This window comes from Atractosteus spatula, chromosome 6 (genome assembly GCF_055471065.1).
Source record: "Atractosteus spatula isolate fAtrSpa1 chromosome 6, fAtrSpa1.hap1, whole genome shotgun sequence".
NCBI classification, from domain to species: Eukaryota; Metazoa; Chordata; class Actinopteri; order Semionotiformes; family Lepisosteidae; genus Atractosteus; species Atractosteus spatula.
Genome location: NC_142711.1, coordinates 14,748,324 through 14,768,065, shown reverse-complemented (window position 1 = coordinate 14,768,065; position 19,742 = coordinate 14,748,324). Strand labels below are relative to the sequence as shown.

Sequence of the window (19,742 nt, the reverse complement as noted above, 5' to 3'; positions counted from 1 at the left end):
CGCAGAGGTCCTTGTGTGCTGTTTGTCCTGGACGTAGTCAAAGGGGCCTGGAAGACGACAGTGAAACAATGGTGGTACGTCTTTGGCATTTTTTTCCTCTTCCGTCGGCTCTTGTCGTTGCAAATTCCCAAAGCTTCAAATTAGGCAGGGCAGAGGTAATTGTGGGGTGTGTGGGCTGGGCAAAAAGAAGGCCTTTGCTCCCTTTTGCCTGTGGGAGGATAAGAGGCTTAAACTGTGGTGTGAGCAAGCTCTTTCCGTGGGCACCAGTGGTGTAGTGGTATCATGCAAGATTCCCATTCTTGTGACCTGGGTTTGATTCCCAGCTGGCGCAGCCTGGGCTCTAGCTTGTGGGCGTTGGAGCAAGCACTGATTAATGGGTGAGGTGTGACTCTGGGTGATTGCTGGCCCCTGCTGAGGAAAACTTTGCATATCAAAGCCTCAACGGATTGAGTAGAAGGAAGTGGTTACTGGATGAATGACAATCAATACAGAAGGTGCTGCTTGCTTTCTGGGGCTATACCTTGCCTCCTCTTTAACAGCTTTGTACTCAAACGTCTACTGCAATGGTGAAGCTTACAGAAAGGGTGCCGGCGATGGGCTCCACCGAGCGCCTCCTTTAGTCTCACTTGTCTTTGCGACTAGGTTTTGAACGCACCAGCAATGACGCAGTGTTTTGCAAAAGGAAAGCTTAGCAGACGCGAGCAGTAGAATGCAGAATTCTAACGATGGCGACCCCGCTCTAATGTCTGACCAGCTTACGGTCCAAGCGAGAGACAGATTTGCTCATTTTCTCCTTGTTTCTTGATTGTCAAAGGCCAAAACGGAAGCGTCCCTCGAGCCGGATTCGAACCAGCGACCTAAGGATGTCTGGCGTTCTCCACTACAGTCCTCCGCTCTACCAACTGAGCTATCGAGGGAGCGGTGCGTGTCCTCTCTCTGCCGTTCACAGCCCGAGGCAGGGTGGAGTTCCTGTTCTTTGGAAAGCACAGCACTGTGTCATGTTGGATCTAACAGAGATTCCTGGGCTCTTTGTCGTTTCCTCGGCTTGCTCTCTTCAGTGGACCAAATATGTGGCCTTTGAGGATCCTGTATGTCCCTGCTGCTGCTCCTCCTTCTGCCGTAGAGCCCGGGTAGCTCAGTCGGTAGAGCATCAGACTTTTAATCTGAGGGTCCAGGGTTCAAGTCCCTGTTCGGGTGTTATGGTGACTCTGGTCTAAGCCCCACCCACTGGGCTTTTGTTTGCGGCCCTCCTCATTGTAAGGGCACAGAATTCCACATTAGCAACGCAGAGGTCCTTGTGTGCTGTTTGTCCTGGACGTAGTCAAAGGGGCCTGGAAGACGACAGTGAAACAATGGTGGTACGTCTTTGGCATTTTTTTCCTCTTCCGTCGGCTCTTGTCGTTGCAAATTCCCAAAGCTTCAAATTAGGCAGGGCAGAGGTAATTGTGGGGTGTGTGGGCTGGGCAAAAAGAAGGCCTTTGCTCCCTTTTGCCTGTGGGAGGATAAGAGGCTTAAACTGTGGTGTGAGCAAGCCCTTTCCGTGGGCGCCAGTGGTGTAGTGGTATCATGCAAGATTCCCATTTTTGCGACCCGGGTTCGATTCCCGGCTGGCGCAGCCTGGGCTCTAGCTTGTGGGCGTTGGAGCAAGCACTGATTAATGGGTGAGGTGTGACTCTGGGTGATTGCTGGCCCCTGCTGAGGAGAACTTTGCATATCAAAGCCTCAACGGATTGAGTAGGAGGAAGTGGTTACTGGATGAATGACAATCAATACAGAAGGTGCTGCTTGCTTTCTGGGGCTATACCTTGCCTCCTCTTTAACAGCTTTGTACTCAAACGTCTACTGCAATGGTGAAGCTTACAGAAAGGGTGCCGGCGATGGGCTCCACCGAGCGCCTCCTTTAGTCTCACTTGTCTTTGCGACTAGGTTTTGAACGCACCAGCAATGACGCAGTGTTTTGCAAAAGGAAAGCTTAGCAGACGCGAGCAGTAGAATGCAGAATTCTAACGATGGCGACCCCGCTCTAATGTCTGACCAGCTTACGGTCCAAGCGAGAGACAGATTTGCTCATTTTCTCCTTGTTTCTTGATTGTCAAAGGCCAAAACGGAAGCGTCCCTCGAGCCGGATTCGAACCAGCGACCTAAGGATGTCTGGCGTTCTCCACTACAGTCCTCCGCTCTACCAACTGAGCTATCGAGGGAGCGGTGCGTGTCCTCTCTCTGCCGTTCACAGCCCGAGGCAGGGTGGAGTTCCTGTTCTTTGGAAAGCACAGCACTGTGTCATGTTGGATCTAACAGAGATTCCTGGGCTCTTTGTCGTTTCCTCGGCTTGCTCTCTTCAGTGGACCAAATATGTGGCCTTTGAGGATCCTGTATGTCCCTGCTGCTGCTCCTCCTTCTGCCGTAGAGCCCGGGTAGCTCAGTCGGTAGAGCATCAGACTTTTAATCTGAGGGTCCAGGGTTCAAGTCCCTGTTCGGGTGTTATGGTGACTCTGGTCTAAGCCCCACCCACTGGGCTTTTGTTTGCGGCCCTCCTCATTGTAAGGGCACAGAATTCCACATTAGCAACGCAGAGGTCCTTGTGTGCTGTTTGTCCTGGACGTAGTCAAAGGGGCCTGGAAGACGACAGTGAAACAATGGTGGTACGTCTTTGGCATTTTTTTCCTCTTCCGTCGGCTCTTGTCGTTGCAAATTCCCAAAGCTTCAAATTAGGCAGGGCAGAGGTAATTGTGGGGTGTGTGGGCTGGGCAAAAAGAAGGCCTTTGCTCCCTTTTGCCTGTGGGAGGATAAGAGGCTTAAACTGTGGTGTGAGCAAGCCCTTTCCGTGGGCGCCAGTGGTGTAGTGGTATCATGCAAGATTCCCATTCTTGCGACCCGGGTTCGATTCCCGGCTGGCGCAGCCTGGACTCTAGCTTGTGGGCGTTGGAGCAAGCACTGATTAATGGGTGAGGTGTGACTCTGGGTGATTGCTGGCCCCTGCTGAGGAAAACTTTGCGTATCAAAGCCTCAACGGATTGAGTAGGAGGAAGTGGTTACTGGATGAATGACAATCAATACAGAAGGTGCTGCTTGCCTTCTGGGGCTATACCTTGCCTCCTCTTTAACAGCTTTGTACTCAAACGTCTACTGCAATGGTGAAGCTTACAGAAAGGGTGCCGGCGATGGGCTCCACCGAGCGCCTCCTTTAGTCTCACTTGTCTTTGCGACTAGGTTTTGAACGCACCAGCAATGACGCAGTGTTTTGCAAAAGGAAAGCTTAGCAGACGCGAGCAGTAGAATGCAGAATTCTAACGATGGCGACCCCGCTCTAATGTCTGACCAGCTTACGGTCCAAGCGAGAGACAGATTTGCTCATTTTCTCCTTGTTTCTTGATTGTCAAAGGCCAAAACGGAAGCGTCCCTCGAGCCGGATTCGAACCAGCGACCTAAGGATGTCTGGCGTTCTCCACTACAGTCCTCCGCTCTACCAACTGAGCTATCGAGGGAGCGGTGCGTGTCCTCTCTCTGCCGTTCACAGCCCGAGGCAGGGTGGAGTTCCTGTTCTTTGGAAAGCACAGCACTGTGTCATGTTGGATCTAACAGAGATTCCTGGGCTCTTTGTCGTTTCCTCGGCTTGGTCTCTTCAGCGGACCAAATATGTGGCCTTTGAGGATCCTGTATGTCCCTGCTGCTGCTCCTCCTTCTGCCGTAGAGCCCGGGTAGCTCAGTCGGTAGAGCATCAGACTTTTAATCTGAGGGTCCAGGGTTCAAGTCCCTGTTCGGGTGTTATGGTGACTCAGGTCTAAGCCCCACCCACTGGGCTTTTGTTTGCGGCCCTCCTCATTGTAAGGGCACAGAATTCCACATTAGCAACGCAGAGGTCCTTGTGTGCTGTTTGTCCTGGACGTAGTCAAAGGGGCCTGGAAGACGACAGTGAAACAATGGTGGTACGTCTTTGGCATTTTTTTCCTCTTCCGTCGGCTCTTGTCGTTGCAAATTCCCAAAGCTTCAAATTAGGCAGGGCAGAGGTAATTGTGGGGTGTGTGGGCTGGGCAAAAAGAAGGCCTTTGCTCCCTTTTGCCTGTGGGAGGATAAGAGGCTTAAACTGTGGTGTGAGCAAGCCCTTTCCGTGGGCGCCAGTGGTGTAGTGGTATCATGCAAGATTCCCATTCTTGCGACCCGGGTTCGATTCCCGGCTGGTGCAGCGTGGGCTCTAGCTTGTGGGCGTTGGAGCAAGCACTGATTAATGGGTGAGGTGTGACTTTGGGTGATTGCTGGCCCCTGCTGAGGAAAACTTTGCATATCAAAGCCTCAACGGATTGAGTAGGAGGAAGTGGTTACTGGATGAATGACAATCAATACAGAAGGTGCTGCTTGCTTTCTGGGGCTATACCTTGCCTCCTCTTTAACAGCTTTGTACTCAAACGTCTACTGCAATGGTGAAGCTTACAGAAAGGGTGCCGGCGATGGGCTCCACCGAGCGCCTCCTTTAGTCTCACTTGTCTTTGCGACTAGGTTTTGAACGCACCAGCAATGACGCAGTGTTTTGCAAAAGGAAAGCTTAGCAGACGCGAGCAGTAGAATGCAGAATTCTAACGATGGCGACCCCGCTCTAATGTCTGACCAGCTTACGGTCCAAGCGAGAGACAGATTTGCTCATTTTCTTCTTGTTTCTTGATTGTCAAAGGCCAAAACGGAAGCGTCCCTCGAGCCGGATTCAAACCAGCGACCTAAGGATGTCTGGCGTTCTCCACTACAGTCCTCCGCTCTACCAACTGAGCTATCAGTGCGTGTCCTCTCTCTGCCGTTCACAGCCCGAGGCAGGGTGGAGTTCCTGTTCTTTGGAAAGCACAGCACTGTGTCATGTTGGATCTAACAGAGATTCCTGGGCTCTTTGTCGTTTCCTCGGCTTGCTCTCTTCAGTGGACCAAATATGTGGCCTTTGAGGATCCTGTATGTCCCTGCTGCTGCTCCTCCTTCTGCCGTAGAGCCCGGGTAGCTCAGTCGGTAGAGCATCAGACTTTTAATCTGAGGGTCCAGGGTTCAAGTCCCTGTTCGGGTGTTATGGTGACTCTGGTCTAAGCCCCACCCACTGGGCTTTTGTTTGCGGCCCTCCTCATTGTAAGGGCACAGAATTCCACATTAGCAACGCAGAGGTCCTTGTGTGCTGTTTGTCCTGGACGTAGTCAAAGGGGCCTGGAAGACGACAGTGAAACAATGGTGGTACGTCTTTGGCATTTTTTTCCTCTTCCGTCGGCTCTTGTCGTTGCAAATTCCCAAAGCTTCAAATTAGGCAGGGCAGAGGTAATTGTGGGGTGTGTGGGCTGGGCAAAAAGAAGGCCTTTGCTCCCTTTTGCCTGTGGGAGGATAAGAGGCTTAAACTGTGGTGTGAGCAAGCCCTTTCCGTGGGCGCCAGTGGTGTAGTGGTATCATGCAAGATTCCCATTCTTGCGACCCGGGTTCGATTCCCGGCTGGTGCAGCGTGGGCTCTATCTTGTGGGCGTTGGAGCAAGCACTGATTAATGGGTGAGGTGTGACTCTGGGTGATTGCTGGCCCCTGCTGAGGAAAACTTTGCATATCAAAGCCTCAACGGATTGAGTAGGAGGAAGTGGTTACTGGATGAATGACAATCAATACAGAAGGTGCTGCTTGCTTTCTGGGGCTTTACCTTGCCTCCTCTTTAACAGCTTTGTACTCAAACGTCTACTGCAATGGTGAAGCTTACAGAAAGGGTGCCGGCGATGGGCTCCACCGAGCGCCTCCTTTAGTCTCACTTGTCTTTGCGACTAGGTTTTGAACGCACCAGCAATGACGCAGTGTTTTCCAAAAGGAAAGCTTAGCAGACGTGAGCAGTAGAATGCAGAATTCTAACGATGGCGACCCCGCTCTAATGTCTGACCAGCTTACGGTCCAAGCGAGAGACAGATTTGCTCATTTTCTTCTTGTTTCTTGATTGTCAAAGGCCAAAACGGAAGCGTCCCTCGAGCCGGATTCGAACCAGCGACCTAAAGATGTTTGGCGTTTTCCACTACAGTCCTCCGCTCTACCAAGTGAGCTGTGTGGGTCCTCTCTCTGCCGTTCACAGCCCGAGGCAGGGTGGAGTTCCTGTTCTTTGGAAAGCACAGCACTGTGTCATGTTGGATCTAACAGAGATTCCTGGGCTCTTTGTCGTTTCCTCGGCTTGCTCTCTTCAGTGGACCAAATATGTGGCCTTTGAGGATCCTGTATGTCCCTGCTGCTGCTCCTCCTTCTGCCGTAGAGCCCGGGTAGCTCAGTCGGTAGAGCATCAGACTTTTAATCTGAGGGGCCAGGGTTCAAGTCCCTGTTCGGGTGTTATGGTGACTCTGGTCTAAGCCCCACCCACTGGGCTTTTGTTTGCGGCCCTCCTCATTGTAAGGGCACAGAATTCCACATTAGCAACGCAGAGGTCCTTGTGTGCTGTTTGTCCTGGACGTAGTCAAAGGGGCCTGGAAGACGACAGTGAAACAATGGTGGTACGTCTTTGGCATTTTTTTCCTCTTCCGTCGGCTCTTGTCGTTGCAAATTCCCAAAGCTTCAAATTAGGCAGGGCAGAGGTAATTGTGGGGTGTGTGGGCTGGGCAAAAAGAAGGCCTTTGCTCCCTTTTGCCTGTGGGAGGATAAGAGGCTTAAACTGTGGTGTGAGCAAGCTCTTTCCGTGGGCGCCAGTGGTGTAGTGGTATCATGCAAGATTCCCATTCTTGCGACCCGGGTTCGATTCCCGGCTGGCGCAGCCTGGGCTCTAGCTTGTGGGCGTTGGAGCAAGCACTGATTAATGGGTGAGGTGTGACTCTGGGTGATTGCTGGCCCCTGCTGAGGAAAACTTTGCGTATCAAAGCCTCAACGGATTGAGTAGGAGGAAGTGGTTACTGGATGAATGACAATCAATACAGAAGGTGCTGCTTGCCTTCTGGGGCTATACCTTGCCTCCTCTTTAACAGCTTTGTACTCAAACGTCTACTGCAATGGTGAAGCTTACAGAAAGGGTGCCGGCGATGGGCTCCACCGAGCGCCTCCTTTAGTCTCACTTGTCTTTGCGACTAGGTTTTGAACGCACCAGCAATGACGCAGTGTTTTGCAAAAGGAAAGCTTAGCAGACGCGAGCAGTAGAATGCAGAATTCTAACGATGGCGACCCCGCTCTAATGTCTGACCAGCTTACGGTCCAAGCGAGAGACAGATTTGCTCATTTTCTTCTTGTTTCTTGATTGTCAAAGGCCAAAACGGAAGCGTCCCTCGAGCCGGATTCAAACCAGCGACCTAAGGATGTCTGGCGTTCTCCACTACAGTCCTCCGCTCTACCAACTGAGCTATCAGTGCGTGTCCTCTCTCTGCCGTTCACAGCCCGAGGCAGGGTGGAGTTCCTGTTCTTTGGAAAGCACAGCACTGTGTCATGTTGGATCTAACAGAGATTCCTGGGCTCTTTGTCGTTTCCTCGGCTTGCTCTCTTCAGTGGACCAAATATGTGGCCTTTGAGGATCCTGTATGTCCCTGCTGCTGCTCCTCCTTCTGCCGTAGAGCCCGGGTAGCTCAGTCGGTAGAGCATCAGACTTTTAATCTGAGGGTCCAGGGTTCAAGTCCCTGTTCGGGTGTTATGGTGACTCTGGTCTAAGCCCCACCCACTGGGCTTTTGTTTGCGGCCCTCCTCATTGTAAAGGCACAGAATTCCACATTAGCAACGCAGAGGTCCTTGTGTGCTGTTTGTCCTGGACGTAGTCAAAGGGGCCTGGAAGACGACAGTGAAACAATGGTGGTACGTCTTTGGCATTTTTTTCCTCTTCCGTCGGCTCTTGTCGTTGCAAATTCCCAAAGCTTCAAATTAGGCAGGGCAGAGGTAATTGTGGGGTGTGTGGGCTGGGCAAAAAGAAGGCCTTTGCTCCCTTTTGCCTGTGGGAGGATAAGAGGCTTAAACTGTGGTGTGAGCAAGCTCTTTCCGTGGGCGCCAGTGGTGTAGTGGTATCATGCAAGATTCCCATTCTTGCGACCCGGGTTCGATTCCCGGCTGGCGCAGCCTGGGCTCTAGGTTGTGGGCGTTGGAGCAAGCACTGATTAATGGGTGAGGTGTGACTCTGGGTGATTGCTGGCCCCTGCTGAGGAAAACTTTGCATATCAAAGCCTCAACGGATTGAGTAGGAGGAAGTGGTTACTGGATGAATGACAATCAATACAGAAGGTGCTGCTTGCTTCCTGGGGCTATACCTTGCCTCCTCTTTAACAGCTTTGTACTCAAACGTCTACTGCAATGGTGAAGCTTACAGAAAGGGTGCCGGCGATGGGCTCCACCGAGCGCCTCCTTTAGTCTCACTTGTCTTTGCGACTAGGTTTTGAACGCACCAGCAATGACGCAGTGTTTTGCAAAAGGAAAGCTTAGCAGACGCGAGCAGTAGAATGCAGAATTCTAACGATGGCGACCCCGCTCTAATGTCTGACCAGCTTACGGTCCAAGCGAGAGACAGATTTGCTCATTTTCTCCTTGTTTCTTGATTGTCAAAGGCCAAAATGGAAGCATCCCTCGAGCTGGATTCGAGCCAGCGACCTAAGGATGTCTGGCGTTCTCCACTACAGTCCTCCGCTCTACCAACTGAGCTATCGAGGGAGCGGTGCGTGTCCTCTCTCTGCCGTTCACAGCCCGAGGCAGGGTGGAGTTCCTGTTCTTTGGAAAGCACAGCACTGTGTCATGTTGGATCTAACAGAGATTCCTGGGCTCTTTGTCGTTTCCTCGGCTTGCTCTCTTCAGTGGACCAAATATGTGGCCTTTGAGGATCCTGTATGTCCCTGCTGCTGCTCCTCCTTCTGCCGTAGAGCCCGGGTAGCTCAGTCGGTAGAGCATCAGACTTTTAATCTGAGGGTCCAGGGTTCAAGTCCCTGTTCGGGTGTTATGGTGACTCTGGTCTAAGCCCCACCCACTGGGCTTTTGTTTGCGGCCCTCCTCATTGTAAGGGCACAGAATTCCACATTAGCAACGCAGAGGTCCTTGTGTGCTGTTTGTCCTGGACGTAGTCAAAGGGGCCTGGAAGACGACAGTGAAACAATGGTGGTACGTCTTTGGCATTTTTTTCCTCTTCCGTCGGCTCTTGTCGTTGCAAATTCCCAAAGCTTCAAATTAGGCAGGGCAGAGGTAATTGTGGGGTGTGTGGGCTGGGCAAAAAGAAGGCCTTTGCTCCCTTTTGCCTGTGGGAGGATAAGAGGCTTAAACTGTGGTGTGAGCAAGCTCTTTCCGTGGGCGCCAGTGGTGTAGTGGTATCATGCAAGATTCCCATTCTTGCGACCCGGGTTCGATTCCCGGCTGGCGCAGCCTGGACTCTAGGTTGTGGGCGTTGGAGCAAGCACTGATTAATGGGTGAGGTGTGACTCTGGGTGATTGCTGGCCCCTGCTGAGGAAAACTTTGCATATCAAAGCCTCAACGGATTGAGTAGGAGGAAGTGGTTACTGGATGAATGACAATCAATACAGAAGGTGCTGCTTGCTTTCTGGGGCTATACCTTGCCTCCTCTTTAACAGCTTTGTACTCAAACGTCTACTGCAATGGTGAAGCTTACAGAAAGGGTGCCGGCGATGGGCTCCACCGAGCGCCTCCTTTAGTCTCACTTGTCTTTGCGACTAGGTTTTGAACGCACCAGCAATGACGCAGTGTTTTGCAAAAGGAAAGCTTAGCAGACGCGAGCAGTAGAATGCAGAATTCTAACGATGGCGACCCCGCTCTAATGTCTGACCAGCTTACGGTCCAAGCGAGAGACAGATTTGCTCATTTTCTCCTTGTTTCTTGATTGTCAAAGGCCAAAATGGAAGCATCCCTCGAGCCGGATTCGAGCCAGCGACCTAAGGATGTCTGGCGTTCTCCACTACAGTCCTCCGCTCTACCAACTGAGCTATCGAGGGAGCGGTGCGTGTCCTCTCTCTGCCGTTCACAGCCCGAGGCAGGGTGGAGTTCCTGTTCTTTGGAAAGCACAGCACTGTGTCATGTTGGATCTAACAGAGATTCCTGGGCTCTTTGTCGTTTCCTCGGCTTGCTCTCTTCAGTGGACCAAATATGTGGCCTTTGAGGATCCTGTATGTCCCTGCTGCTGCTCCTCCTTCTGCCATAGAGCCCGGGTAGCTCAGTCGGTAGAGCATCAGACTTTTAATCTGAGGGTCCAGGGTTCAAGTCCCTGTTCGGGTGTTATGGTGACTCTGGTCTAAGCCCCACCCACTGGGCTTTTGTTTGCGGCCCTCCTCATTGTAAGGGCACAGAATTCCACATTAGCAACGCAGAGGTCCTTGTGTGCTGTTTGTCCTGGACGTAGTCAAAGGGGCCTGGAAGACGACAGTGAAACAATGGTGGTACGTCTTTGGCATTTTTTTCCTCTTCCGTCGGCTCTTGTCGTTGCAAATTCCCAAAGCTTCAAATTAGGCAGGGCAGAGGTAATTGTGGGGTGTGTGGGCTGGGCAAAAAGAAGGCCTTTGCTCCCTTTTGCCTGTGGGAGGATAAGAGGCTTAAACTGTGGTGTGAGCAAGCCCTTTCCGTGGGCGCCAGTGGTGTAGTGGTATCATGCAAGATTCCCATTCTTGCGACCTGGGTTCGATTCCCGGCTGGCGCAGCCTGGGCTCTAGCTTGTGGGCGTTGGAGCAAGCACTGATTAATGGGTGAGGTGTGACTCTGGGTGATTGCTGGCCCCTGCTGAGGAAAACTTTGCATATCAAAGCCTCAATGGATTGAGTAGGAGGAAGTGGTTACTGGATGAATGACAATCAATACAGAAGGTGCTGCTTGCTTTCTGGGGCTATACCTTGCCTCCTCTTTAACAGCTTTGTACTCAAACGTCTACTGCAATGGTGAAGCTTACAGAAAGGGTGCCGGCGATGGGCTCCACCGAGCGCCTCCTTTAGTCTCACTTGTCTTTGCGACTAGGTTTTGAACGCACCAGCAATGACGCAGTGTTTTGCAAAAAGAAAGCTTAGCAGACGCGAGCAGTAGAATGCAGAATTCTAACGATGGCGACCCCGCTCTAATGTCTGACCAGCTTACGGTCCAAGCGAGAGACAGATTTGCTCATTTTCTCCTTGTTTCTTGATTGTCAAAGGCCAAAACGGAAGCGTCCCTCGAGCCGGATTCGAACCAGCGACCTAAGGATGTCTGGCGTTCTCCACTACAGTCCTCCGCTCTACCAACTGAGCTATCGAGGGAGCGGTGCGTGTCCTCTCCCTGCCGTTCACAGCCCGAGGCAGGGTGGAGTTCCTGTTCTTTGGAAAGCACAGCACTGTGTCATGTTGGATCTAACAGAGATTCCTGGGCTCTTTGTCGTTTCCTCGGCTTGCTCTCTTCAGTGGACCAAATATGTGGCCTTTGAGGATCCTGTATGTCCCTGCTGCTGCTCCTCCTTCTGCCGTAGAGCCCGGGTAGCTCAGTCGGTAGAGCATCAGACTTTTAATCTGAGGGTCCAGGGTTCAAATCCCTGTTCGTGTGTTATGGTGACTCAGGTCTAAGCCCCACCCACTGGGCTTTTGTTTGTGGCCCTCCTCATTGTAAGGGCACAGAATTCCACATTAGCAACGCAGAGGTCCTTGTGTGCTGTTTGTCCTGGACGTAGTCAAAGGGGCCTGGAAGACGACAGTGAAACAATGGTGGTACGTCTTTGGCATTTTTTTCCTCTTCCGTCGGCTCTTGTCGTTGCAAATTCCCAAAGCTTCAAATTAGGCAGGGCAGAGGTAATTGTGGGGTGTGTGGGCTGGGCAAAAAGAAGGCCTTTGCTCCCTTTTGCCTGTGGGAGGATAAGAGGCTTAAACTGTGGTGTGAGCAAGCTCTTTCCGTGGGCGCCAGTGGTGTAGTGGTATCATGCAAGATTCCCATTCTTGCGACCCGGGTTCGACTCCCGGCTGGCACAGCCTGGGCTCTAGCTTGTGGGCGTTGGAGCAAGCACTGATTAATGGGTGAGGTGTGACTCTGGGTGATTGCTGGCCCCTGCTGAGGAAAACTTTGCGTATCAAAGCCTCAACGGATTGAGTAGGAGGAAGTGGTTACTGGATGAATGACAATCAATACAGAAGGTGCTGCTTGCTTTCTGGGGCTATACCTTGCCTCCTCTTTAACAGCTTTGTACTCAAACGTCTACTGCAATGGTGAAGCTTACAGAAAGGGTGCCGGCGATGGGCTCCACCGAGCGCCTCCTTTAGTCTCACTTGTCTTTGCGACTAGGTTTTGAACGCACCAGCAATGACGCAGTGTTTTGCAAAAGGAAAGCTTAGCAGACGCGAGCAGTAGAATGCAGAATTCTAACGATGGCGACCCCGCTCTAATGTCTGACCAGCTTACGGTCCAAGCGAGAGACAGATTTGCTCATTTTCTCCTTGTTTCTTGATTGTCAAAGGCCAAAACGGAAGCGTCCCTCGAGCCGGATTCGAACCAGCGACCTAAGGATGTCTGGCGTTCTCCACTACAGTCCTCCGCTCTACCAACTGAGCTATCGAGGGAGCGATGCGTGTCCTCTCTCTGCCGTTCACAGCCCGAGGCAGGGTGGAGTTCCTGTTCTTTGGAAAGCACAGCACTGTGTCATGTTGGATCTAACAGAGATTCCTGGGCTCTTTGTCGTTTCCTCGGCTTGCTCTCTTCAGCAGACCAAATATGTGGCCTTTGAGGATCCTGTATGTCCCTGCTGCTGCTCCTCCTTCTGCCGTAGAGCCCGGGTAGCTCAGTCGGTAGAGCATCAGACTTTTAATCTGAGGGTCCAGGGTTCAAGTCCCTCTTCGGGTGTTATGGTGACTCAGGTCTAAGCCCCACCCACTGGGCTTTTGTTTGCGGCCCTCCTCATTGTAAGGGCACAGAATTCCACATTAGCAACGCAGAGGTCCTTGTGTGCTGTTTGTCCTGGACGTAGTCAAAGGGGCCTGGAAGACGACAGTGAAACAATGGTGGTACGTCTTTGGCATTTTTTTCCTCTTCCGTCGGCTCTTGTCGTTGCAAATTCCCAAAGCTTCAAATTAGGCAGGGCAGAGGTAATTGTGGGGTGTGTGGGCTGGGCAAAAAGAAGGCCTTTGCTCCCTTTTGCCTGTGGGAGGATAAGAGGCTTAAACTGTGGTGTGAGCAAGCTCTTTCCGTGGGCGCCAGTGGTGTAGTGGTATCATGCAAGATTCCCATTCTTGCGACCCAGGTTCGGTTCCCGGCTGGCGCAGCCTGGGCTCTAGCTTGTGGGCGTTGGAGCAAGCACTGATTAATGGGTGAGGTGTGACTCTGGGTGATTGCTGGCCCCTGCTGAGGAAAACTTTGCATATCAAAGCCTCAACGGATTGAGTAGGAGGAAGTGGTTACTGGATGAATGACAATCAATACAGAAGGTGCTGCTTGCCTTCTGGGGCTGTACCTTGCCTCCTCTTTAACAGCTTTGAACTCAAACGTCTACTGCAATGGTGAAGCTTACAGAAAGGGTGCCGGCGATGGGCTCCACCGAGCGCCTCCTTTAGTCTCACTTGTCTTTGCGACTAGGTTTTGAACGCACCAGCAATGACGCAGTGTTTTGCAAAAGGAAAGCTTAGCAGACGCGAGCAGTAGAATGCAGAATTCTAACGATGGCGACCCCGCTCTAATGTCTGACCAGCTTACGGTCCAAGCGAGAGACAGATTTGCTCATTTTCTCCTTGTTTCTTGATTGTCAAAGGCCAAAACGGAAGCGTCCCTCGAGCCGGATTCGAACCAGCGACCTAAGGATGTCTGGCATTCTCCACTACAGTCCTCCGCTCTACCAACTGAGCTATCGAGGGAGCGGTGTGTGTCCTCTCTCTGCCGTTCACAGCCCGAGGCAGGGTGGAGTTCCTGTTCTTTGGAAAGCACAGCACTGTGTCATGTTGGATCTAACAGAGATTCCTGGGCTCTTTGTCGTTTCCTCGGCTTGCTCTCTTCAGTGGACCAAATATGTGGCCTTTGAGGATCCTGTATGTCCCTGCTGCTGCTCCTCCTTCTGCCGTAGAGCCCGGGTAGCTCAGTCGGTAGAGCATCAGACTTTTAATCTGAGGGTCCAGGGTTCAAGTCCCTGTTCGGGTGTTATGGTGACTCTGGTCTAAGCCCCACCCACTGGGCTTTTGTTTGCGGCCCTCCTCATTGTAAGGGCACAGAATTCCACATTAGCAACGCAGAGGTCCTTGTGTGCTGTTTGTCCTGGACGTAGTCAAAGGGGCCTGGAAGACGACAGTGAAACAATGGTGGTACGTCTTTGGCATTTTTTTCCTCTTCCGTCGGCTCTTGTCGTTGCAAATTCCCAAAGCTTCAAATTAGGCAGGGCAGAGGTAATTGTGGGGTGTGTGGGCTGGGCAAAAAGAAGGCCTTTGCTCCCTTTTGCCTGTGGGAGGATAAGAGGCTTAAACTGTGGTGTGAGCAAGCCCTTTCCGTGGGCGCCAGTGGTGTAGTGGTATCATGCAAGATTCCCATTCTTGCGACCCAGGTTCGGTTCCCGGCTGGCGCAGCCTGGGCTCTAGCTTGTGGGCGTTGGAGCAAGCACTGATTAATGGGTGAGGTGTGACTCTGGGTGATTGCTGGCCCCTGCTGAGGAAAACTTTGCATATCAAAGCCTCAATGGATTGAGTCGGAGGAAGTGGTTACTGGATGAATGACAATCAATACAGAAGGTGCTGCTTGCTTTCTGGGGCTATACCTTGCCTCCTCTTTAACAGCTTTGTACTCAAACGTCTACTGCAATGGTGAAGCTTACAGAAAGGGTGCCGGCGATGGGCTCCACCGAGCGCCTCCTTTAGTCTCACTTGTCTTTGCGACTAGGTTTTGAACGCACCAGCAATGACGCAGTGTTTTGCAAAAGGAAAGCTTAGCAGACGCGAGCAGTAGAATGCAGAATTCTAACGATGGCGACCCCGCTCTAATGTCTGACCAGCTTACGGTCCAAGCGAGAGACAGATTTGCTCATTTTCTCCTTGTTTCTTGATTGTCAAAGGCCAAAACGGAAGCGTCCCTCGAGCCGGATTCGAACCAGCGACCTAAGGATGTCTGGCGTTCTCCACTACAGTCCTCCGCTCTACCAACTGAGCTATCGAGGGAGCGGTGCGTGTCCTCTCTCTGCCGTTCACAGCCCGAGGCAGGGTGGAGTTCCTGTTCTTTGGAAAGCACAGCACTGTGTCATGTTGGATCTAACAGAGATTCCTGGGCTCTTTGTCGTTTCCTCGGCTTGCTCTCTTCAGCAGACCAAATATGTGGCCTTTGAGGATCCTGTATGTCCCTGCTGCTGCTCCTCCTTCTGCCGTAGAGCCCGGGTAGCTCAGTCGGTAGAGCATCAGACTTTTAATCTGAGGGTCCAGGGTTCAAGTCCCTGTTCGGGTGTTATGGTGACTCTGGTCTAAGCCCCACCCACTGGGCTTTTGTTTGCGGCCCTCCTCATTGTAAGGGCACAGAATTCCACATTAGCAACGCAGAGGTCCTTGTGTGCTGTTTGTCCTGGACGTAGTCAAAGGGGCCTGGAAGACGACAGTGAAACAATGGTGGTACGTCTTTGGCATTTTTTTCCTCTTCCGTCGGCTCTTGTCGTTGCAAATTCCCAAAGCTTCAAATTAGGCAGGGCAGAGGTAATTGTGGGGTGTGTGGGCTGGGCAAAAAGAAGGCCTTTGCTCCCTTTTGCCTGTGGGAGGATAAGAGGCTTAAACTGTGGTGTGAGCAAGCTCTTTCCGTGGGCGCCAGTGGTGTAGTGGTATCGTGCAAGATTCCCATTCTTGCGACCCAGGTTCGGTTCCCGGCTGGCGCAGCCTGGGCTCTAGCTTGTGGGCGTTGGAGCAAGCACTGATTAATGGGTGAGGTGTGACTCTGGGTGATTGCTGGCCCCTGCTGAGGAAAACTTTGCATATCAAAGCCTCAATGGATTGAGTCGGAGGAAGTGGTTACTGGATGAATGACAATCAATACAGAAGGTGCTGCTTGCTTTCTGGGGCTATACCTTGCCTCCTCTTTAACAGCTTTGTACTCAAACGTCTACTGCAATGGTGAAGCTTACAGAAAGGGTGCCGGCGATGGGCTCCACCGAGCGCCTCCTTTAGTCTCACTTGTCTTTGCGACTAGGTTTTGAACGCACCAGCAATGACGCAGTGTTTTGCAAAAGGAAAGCTTAGCAGACGCGAGCAGTAGAATGCAGAATTCTAACGATGGCGACCCCGCTCTAATGTCTGACCAGCTTACGGTCCAAGCGAGAGACAGATTTGCTCATTTTCTTCTTGTTTCTTGATTGTCAAAGGCCAAAACGGAAGCGTCCCTCGAGCCGGATTCGAACCAGCGACCTAAGGATGTCTGGCGTTCTCCACTACAGTCCTCCGCTCTACCAACTGAGCTATCGAGGGAGCGGTGCGTGTCCTCTCTCTGCCGTTCACAGCCCGAGGCAGGGTGGAGTTCCTGTTCTTTGGAAAGCACAGCACTGTGTCATGTTGGATCTAACAGAGATTCCTGGGCTCTTTGTCGTTTCCTCGGCTTGCTCTCTTCAGTGGACCAAATATGTGGCCTTTGAGGATCCTGTATGTCCCTGCTGCTGCTCCTCCTTCTGCCGTAGAGCCCGGGTAGCTCAGTCGGTAGAGCATCAGACTTTTAATCTGAGGGTCCAGGGTTCAAGTCCCTGTTCGGGTGTTATGGTGACTCTGGTCTAAGCCCCACCCACTGGGCTTTTGTTTGCGGCCCTCCTCATTGTAAGGGCACAGAATTCCACATTAGCAACGCAGAGGTCCTTGTGTGCTGTTTGTCCTGGACGTAGTCAAAGGGGCCTGGAAGACGACAGTGAAACAATGGTGGTACGTCTTTGGCATTTTTTTTCCTCTTCCGTCGGCTCTTGTCGTTGCAAATTCCCAAAGCTTCAAATTAGGCAGGGCAGAGGTAATTGTGGGGTGTGTGGGCTGGGCAAAAAGAAGGCCTTTGCTCCCTTTTGCCTGTGGGAGGATAAGAGGCTTAAACTGTGGTGTGAGCAAGCCCTTTCCGTGGGCGCCAGTGGTGTAGTGGTATCATGCAAGATTCCCATTCTTGCGACCCGGGTTCGATTCCTGGCTGGTGCAGCCTGGGCTCTAGCTTGTGGGTGTTGGAGCAAGCACTGATTAATGGGTGAGGTGTGACTCTGGGTGATTGCTGGCCCCTGCTGAGGAAAACTTTGCATATCAAAGCCTCAACAGATTGAGTAGGAGGAAGTGGTTACTGGATGAATGACAATCAATACAGAAGGTGCTGCTTGCTTTCTGGGGCTATACCTTGCCTCCTCTTTAACAGCTTTGTACTCAAACGTCTACTGCAATGGTGAAGCTTACAGAAAGGGTGCCGGCGATGGGCTCCACCGAGCGCCTCCTTTAGTCTCACTTGTCTTTGCGACTAGGTTTTGAACGCACCAGCAATGACGCAGTGTTTTGCAAAAGGAAAGCTTAGCAGACGCGAGCAGTAGAATGCAGAATTCTAACGATGGCGACCCCGCTCTAATGTCTGACCAGCTTACGGTCCAAGCGAGAGACAGATTTGCTCATTTTCTCCTTGTTTCTTGATTGTCAAAGGCCAAAACGGAAGCGTCCCTCGAGCCGGATTCAAACCAGCGACCTAAGGATGTCTGGCGTTCTCCACTACAGTCCTCCGCTCTACCAACTGAGCTATCGAGGGAGCGGTGCGTGTCCTCTCTCTGCCGTTCACAGCCCGAGGCAGGGTGGAGTTCCTGTTCTTTGGAAAGCACAGCACTGTGTCATGTTGGATCTAACAGAGATTCCTGGGCTCTTTGTCGTTTCCTCGGCTTGCTCTCTTCAGTGGACCAAATATGTGGCCTTTGAGGATCCTGTATGTCCCTGCTGCTGCTCCTCCTTCTGCCGTAGAGCCCGGGTAGCTCAGTCGGTAGAGCATCAGACTTTTAATCTGAGGGTCCAGGGTTCAAGTCCCTGTTCGGGTGTTATGGTGACTCTGGTCTAAGCCCCACCCACTGGGCTTTTGTTTGCGGCCCTCCTCATTGTAAGGGCACAGAATTCCACATTAGCAACGCAGAGGTCCTTGTGTGCTGTTTGTCCTGGACGTAGTCAAAGGGGCCTGGAAGACGACAGTGAAACAATGGTGGTACGTCTTTGGCATTTTTTTCCTCTTCCGTCGGCTCTTGTCGTTGCAAATTCCCAAAGCTTCAAATTAGGCAGGGCAGAGGTAATTGTGGGGTGTGTGGGCTGGGCAAAAAGAAGGCCTTTGCTCCCTTTTGCCTGTGGGAGGATAAGAGGCTTAAACTGTGGTGTGAGCAAGCCCTTTCCGTGGGCGCCAGTGGTGTAGTGGTATCATGCAAGATTCCCATTCTTGCGACCCGGGTTCGATTCCCGGCTGGCGCAGCCTGGGCTCTAGCTTGTGGGCGTTGGAGCAAGCACTGATTAATGGGTGAGGTGTGACTCTGGGTGATTGCTGGCCCCTGCTGAGGAGAACTTTGCATATCAAAGCCTCAACGGATTGAGTAGGAGGAAGTGGTTACTGGATGAATGACAATCAATACAGAAGGTGCTGCTTGCCTTCTGGGGCTATACCTTGCCTCCTCTTTAACAGCTTTGAACTCAAACGTCTACTGCAATGGTGAAGCTTACAGAAAGGGTGCCGGCGATGGGCTCCACCGAGCGCCTCCTTTAGTCTCACTTGTCTTTGCGACTAGGTTTTGAACGCACCAGCAATGACGCAGTGTTTTCCAAAAGGAAAGCTTAGCAGACGTGAGCAGTAGAATGCAGAATTCTAACGATGGCGACCCCGCTCTAATGTCTGACCAGCTTACGGTCCAAGCGAGAGACAGATTTGCTCGTTTTCTTCTTGTTTCTTGATTGTCAAAGGCCAAAACGGAAGCGTCCCTCAAGCCGGATTCGAACCAGCGACCTAAGGATGTTTGGCGTTTTCCACTACAGTCCTCCGCTCTACCAAGTGAGCTGTGTGGGTCCTCTCTCTGCCGTTCACAGCCCGAGGCAGGGTGGAGTTCCTGTTCTTTGGAAAGCACAGCACTGTGTCATGTTGGATCTAACAGAGATTCCTGGGCTCTTTGTCGTTTCCTCGGCTTGCTCTCTTCAGTGGACCAAATATGTGGCCTTTGAGGATCCTGTATGTCCCTGCTGCTGCTCCTCCTTCTGCCGTAGAGCCCGGGTAGCTCAGTCGGTAGAGCATCAGACTTTTAATCTGAGGGGCCAGGGTTCAAGTCCCTGTTCGGGTGTTATGGTGACTCTGGTCTAAGCCCCACCCACTGGGCTTTTGTTTGCGGCCCTCCTCATTGTAAGGGCACAGAATTCCACATTAGCAACGCAGAGGTCCTTGTGTGCTGTTTGTCCTGGACGTAGTCAAAGGGGCCTGGAAGACGACAGTGAAACAATGGTGGTACGTCTTTGGCATTTTTTTCCTCTTCCGTCGGCTCTTGTCGTTGCAAATTCCCAAAGCTTCAAATTAGGCAGGGCAGAGGTAATTGTGGGGTGTGTGGGCTGGGCAAAAAGAAGGCCTTTGCTCCCTTTTGCCTGTGGGAGGATAAGAGGCTTAAACTGTGGTGTGAGCAAGCTCTTTCCGTGGGCGCCAGTGGTGTAGTGGTATCATGCAAGATTCCTATTCTTGCGACCCGGGTTCGATTCCCGGCTGGCGCAGCCTGGGCTCTAGCTTGGGGGCGTTGGAGCAAGCACTGATTAATGGGTGAGGTGTGACTCTGGGTGATTGCTGGCCCCTGCTGAGGAAAACTTTGCATATCAAAGCCTCAACGGATTGAGTAGGAGGAAGTGGTTACTGGATGAATGACAATCAATACAGAAGGTGCTGCTTGCTTTCTGGGGCTATACC

At 52.0% G+C, this 19,742-nt stretch overlaps 37 non-coding genes across 37 annotated transcripts; 26 read left to right on the top strand and 11 right to left on the bottom strand.

The window, feature by feature from the left end:
• The first annotated feature begins 260 nt into the window (after positions 1 to 260).
• trnag-ccc (transfer RNA glycine (anticodon CCC)) lies at positions 261 to 331 on the top strand. Its single transcript has one exon. It is a non-coding gene; the product is annotated as a tRNA-Gly (tRNA).
• A 498-nt stretch (positions 332 to 829) lies between these two features.
• On the bottom strand, positions 830 to 917 carry trnay-gua (transfer RNA tyrosine (anticodon GUA)). The gene is given in 2 exon segments: positions 830 to 865; positions 881 to 917. It is a non-coding gene; the product is annotated as a tRNA-Tyr (tRNA).
• A 207-nt stretch (positions 918 to 1,124) lies between these two features.
• On the top strand, positions 1,125 to 1,197 carry trnak-uuu (transfer RNA lysine (anticodon UUU)). The gene has a single exon. It is a non-coding gene; the product is annotated as a tRNA-Lys (tRNA).
• A 347-nt stretch (positions 1,198 to 1,544) lies between these two features.
• trnag-ccc (transfer RNA glycine (anticodon CCC)) lies at positions 1,545 to 1,615 on the top strand. The gene has a single exon. It is a non-coding gene; the product is annotated as a tRNA-Gly (tRNA).
• Positions 1,616 to 2,113: 498 nt separating this feature from the next.
• trnay-gua (transfer RNA tyrosine (anticodon GUA)) lies at positions 2,114 to 2,201 on the bottom strand. The gene is given in 2 exon segments: positions 2,114 to 2,149; positions 2,165 to 2,201. It is a non-coding gene; the product is annotated as a tRNA-Tyr (tRNA).
• Positions 2,202 to 2,408: 207 nt separating this feature from the next.
• trnak-uuu (transfer RNA lysine (anticodon UUU)) lies at positions 2,409 to 2,481 on the top strand. The gene has a single exon. It is a non-coding gene; the product is annotated as a tRNA-Lys (tRNA).
• Positions 2,482 to 2,828: 347 nt separating this feature from the next.
• On the top strand, positions 2,829 to 2,899 carry trnag-ccc (transfer RNA glycine (anticodon CCC)). Its single transcript has one exon. It is a non-coding gene; the product is annotated as a tRNA-Gly (tRNA).
• Positions 2,900 to 3,397: 498 nt separating this feature from the next.
• trnay-gua (transfer RNA tyrosine (anticodon GUA)) lies at positions 3,398 to 3,485 on the bottom strand. The gene is given in 2 exon segments: positions 3,398 to 3,433; positions 3,449 to 3,485. It is a non-coding gene; the product is annotated as a tRNA-Tyr (tRNA).
• Positions 3,486 to 3,692: 207 nt separating this feature from the next.
• Positions 3,693 to 3,765, top strand: trnak-uuu (transfer RNA lysine (anticodon UUU)). The gene has a single exon. It is a non-coding gene; the product is annotated as a tRNA-Lys (tRNA).
• A 347-nt stretch (positions 3,766 to 4,112) lies between these two features.
• trnag-ccc (transfer RNA glycine (anticodon CCC)) lies at positions 4,113 to 4,183 on the top strand. The gene has a single exon. It is a non-coding gene; the product is annotated as a tRNA-Gly (tRNA).
• A 785-nt stretch (positions 4,184 to 4,968) lies between these two features.
• On the top strand, positions 4,969 to 5,041 carry trnak-uuu (transfer RNA lysine (anticodon UUU)). Its single transcript has one exon. It is a non-coding gene; the product is annotated as a tRNA-Lys (tRNA).
• Positions 5,042 to 5,388: 347 nt separating this feature from the next.
• trnag-ccc (transfer RNA glycine (anticodon CCC)) lies at positions 5,389 to 5,459 on the top strand. Its single transcript has one exon. It is a non-coding gene; the product is annotated as a tRNA-Gly (tRNA).
• Positions 5,460 to 6,240: 781 nt separating this feature from the next.
• trnak-uuu (transfer RNA lysine (anticodon UUU)) lies at positions 6,241 to 6,313 on the top strand. Its single transcript has one exon. It is a non-coding gene; the product is annotated as a tRNA-Lys (tRNA).
• Positions 6,314 to 6,660: 347 nt separating this feature from the next.
• trnag-ccc (transfer RNA glycine (anticodon CCC)) lies at positions 6,661 to 6,731 on the top strand. The gene has a single exon. It is a non-coding gene; the product is annotated as a tRNA-Gly (tRNA).
• Positions 6,732 to 7,516: 785 nt separating this feature from the next.
• trnak-uuu (transfer RNA lysine (anticodon UUU)) lies at positions 7,517 to 7,589 on the top strand. Its single transcript has one exon. It is a non-coding gene; the product is annotated as a tRNA-Lys (tRNA).
• Positions 7,590 to 7,936: 347 nt separating this feature from the next.
• trnag-ccc (transfer RNA glycine (anticodon CCC)) lies at positions 7,937 to 8,007 on the top strand. The gene has a single exon. It is a non-coding gene; the product is annotated as a tRNA-Gly (tRNA).
• Positions 8,008 to 8,505: 498 nt separating this feature from the next.
• Positions 8,506 to 8,593, bottom strand: trnay-gua (transfer RNA tyrosine (anticodon GUA)). The gene is given in 2 exon segments: positions 8,506 to 8,541; positions 8,557 to 8,593. It is a non-coding gene; the product is annotated as a tRNA-Tyr (tRNA).
• A 207-nt stretch (positions 8,594 to 8,800) lies between these two features.
• On the top strand, positions 8,801 to 8,873 carry trnak-uuu (transfer RNA lysine (anticodon UUU)). The gene has a single exon. It is a non-coding gene; the product is annotated as a tRNA-Lys (tRNA).
• A 347-nt stretch (positions 8,874 to 9,220) lies between these two features.
• trnag-ccc (transfer RNA glycine (anticodon CCC)) lies at positions 9,221 to 9,291 on the top strand. Its single transcript has one exon. It is a non-coding gene; the product is annotated as a tRNA-Gly (tRNA).
• A 498-nt stretch (positions 9,292 to 9,789) lies between these two features.
• On the bottom strand, positions 9,790 to 9,877 carry trnay-gua (transfer RNA tyrosine (anticodon GUA)). Its single transcript is given in 2 exon segments — positions 9,790 to 9,825; positions 9,841 to 9,877. It is a non-coding gene; the product is annotated as a tRNA-Tyr (tRNA).
• A 207-nt stretch (positions 9,878 to 10,084) lies between these two features.
• trnak-uuu (transfer RNA lysine (anticodon UUU)) lies at positions 10,085 to 10,157 on the top strand. Its single transcript has one exon. It is a non-coding gene; the product is annotated as a tRNA-Lys (tRNA).
• Positions 10,158 to 10,504: 347 nt separating this feature from the next.
• trnag-ccc (transfer RNA glycine (anticodon CCC)) lies at positions 10,505 to 10,575 on the top strand. Its single transcript has one exon. It is a non-coding gene; the product is annotated as a tRNA-Gly (tRNA).
• A 498-nt stretch (positions 10,576 to 11,073) lies between these two features.
• On the bottom strand, positions 11,074 to 11,161 carry trnay-gua (transfer RNA tyrosine (anticodon GUA)). The gene is given in 2 exon segments: positions 11,074 to 11,109; positions 11,125 to 11,161. It is a non-coding gene; the product is annotated as a tRNA-Tyr (tRNA).
• A 627-nt stretch (positions 11,162 to 11,788) lies between these two features.
• trnag-ccc (transfer RNA glycine (anticodon CCC)) lies at positions 11,789 to 11,859 on the top strand. The gene has a single exon. It is a non-coding gene; the product is annotated as a tRNA-Gly (tRNA).
• Positions 11,860 to 12,357: 498 nt separating this feature from the next.
• On the bottom strand, positions 12,358 to 12,445 carry trnay-gua (transfer RNA tyrosine (anticodon GUA)). The gene is given in 2 exon segments: positions 12,358 to 12,393; positions 12,409 to 12,445. It is a non-coding gene; the product is annotated as a tRNA-Tyr (tRNA).
• A 1,196-nt stretch (positions 12,446 to 13,641) lies between these two features.
• On the bottom strand, positions 13,642 to 13,729 carry trnay-gua (transfer RNA tyrosine (anticodon GUA)). The gene is given in 2 exon segments: positions 13,642 to 13,677; positions 13,693 to 13,729. It is a non-coding gene; the product is annotated as a tRNA-Tyr (tRNA).
• A 207-nt stretch (positions 13,730 to 13,936) lies between these two features.
• trnak-uuu (transfer RNA lysine (anticodon UUU)) lies at positions 13,937 to 14,009 on the top strand. Its single transcript has one exon. It is a non-coding gene; the product is annotated as a tRNA-Lys (tRNA).
• Positions 14,010 to 14,925: 916 nt separating this feature from the next.
• trnay-gua (transfer RNA tyrosine (anticodon GUA)) lies at positions 14,926 to 15,013 on the bottom strand. Its single transcript is given in 2 exon segments — positions 14,926 to 14,961; positions 14,977 to 15,013. It is a non-coding gene; the product is annotated as a tRNA-Tyr (tRNA).
• A 207-nt stretch (positions 15,014 to 15,220) lies between these two features.
• On the top strand, positions 15,221 to 15,293 carry trnak-uuu (transfer RNA lysine (anticodon UUU)). Its single transcript has one exon. It is a non-coding gene; the product is annotated as a tRNA-Lys (tRNA).
• Positions 15,294 to 16,209: 916 nt separating this feature from the next.
• Positions 16,210 to 16,297, bottom strand: trnay-gua (transfer RNA tyrosine (anticodon GUA)). The gene is given in 2 exon segments: positions 16,210 to 16,245; positions 16,261 to 16,297. It is a non-coding gene; the product is annotated as a tRNA-Tyr (tRNA).
• Positions 16,298 to 16,504: 207 nt separating this feature from the next.
• On the top strand, positions 16,505 to 16,577 carry trnak-uuu (transfer RNA lysine (anticodon UUU)). Its single transcript has one exon. It is a non-coding gene; the product is annotated as a tRNA-Lys (tRNA).
• Positions 16,578 to 16,925: 348 nt separating this feature from the next.
• Positions 16,926 to 16,996, top strand: trnag-ccc (transfer RNA glycine (anticodon CCC)). The gene has a single exon. It is a non-coding gene; the product is annotated as a tRNA-Gly (tRNA).
• A 498-nt stretch (positions 16,997 to 17,494) lies between these two features.
• trnay-gua (transfer RNA tyrosine (anticodon GUA)) lies at positions 17,495 to 17,582 on the bottom strand. The gene is given in 2 exon segments: positions 17,495 to 17,530; positions 17,546 to 17,582. It is a non-coding gene; the product is annotated as a tRNA-Tyr (tRNA).
• A 207-nt stretch (positions 17,583 to 17,789) lies between these two features.
• Positions 17,790 to 17,862, top strand: trnak-uuu (transfer RNA lysine (anticodon UUU)). The gene has a single exon. It is a non-coding gene; the product is annotated as a tRNA-Lys (tRNA).
• A 347-nt stretch (positions 17,863 to 18,209) lies between these two features.
• Positions 18,210 to 18,280, top strand: trnag-ccc (transfer RNA glycine (anticodon CCC)). Its single transcript has one exon. It is a non-coding gene; the product is annotated as a tRNA-Gly (tRNA).
• A 781-nt stretch (positions 18,281 to 19,061) lies between these two features.
• Positions 19,062 to 19,134, top strand: trnak-uuu (transfer RNA lysine (anticodon UUU)). The gene has a single exon. It is a non-coding gene; the product is annotated as a tRNA-Lys (tRNA).
• Positions 19,135 to 19,481: 347 nt separating this feature from the next.
• Positions 19,482 to 19,552, top strand: trnar-ccu (transfer RNA arginine (anticodon CCU)). The gene has a single exon. It is a non-coding gene; the product is annotated as a tRNA-Arg (tRNA).
• Positions 19,553 to 19,742: the final 190 nt, after the last annotated feature.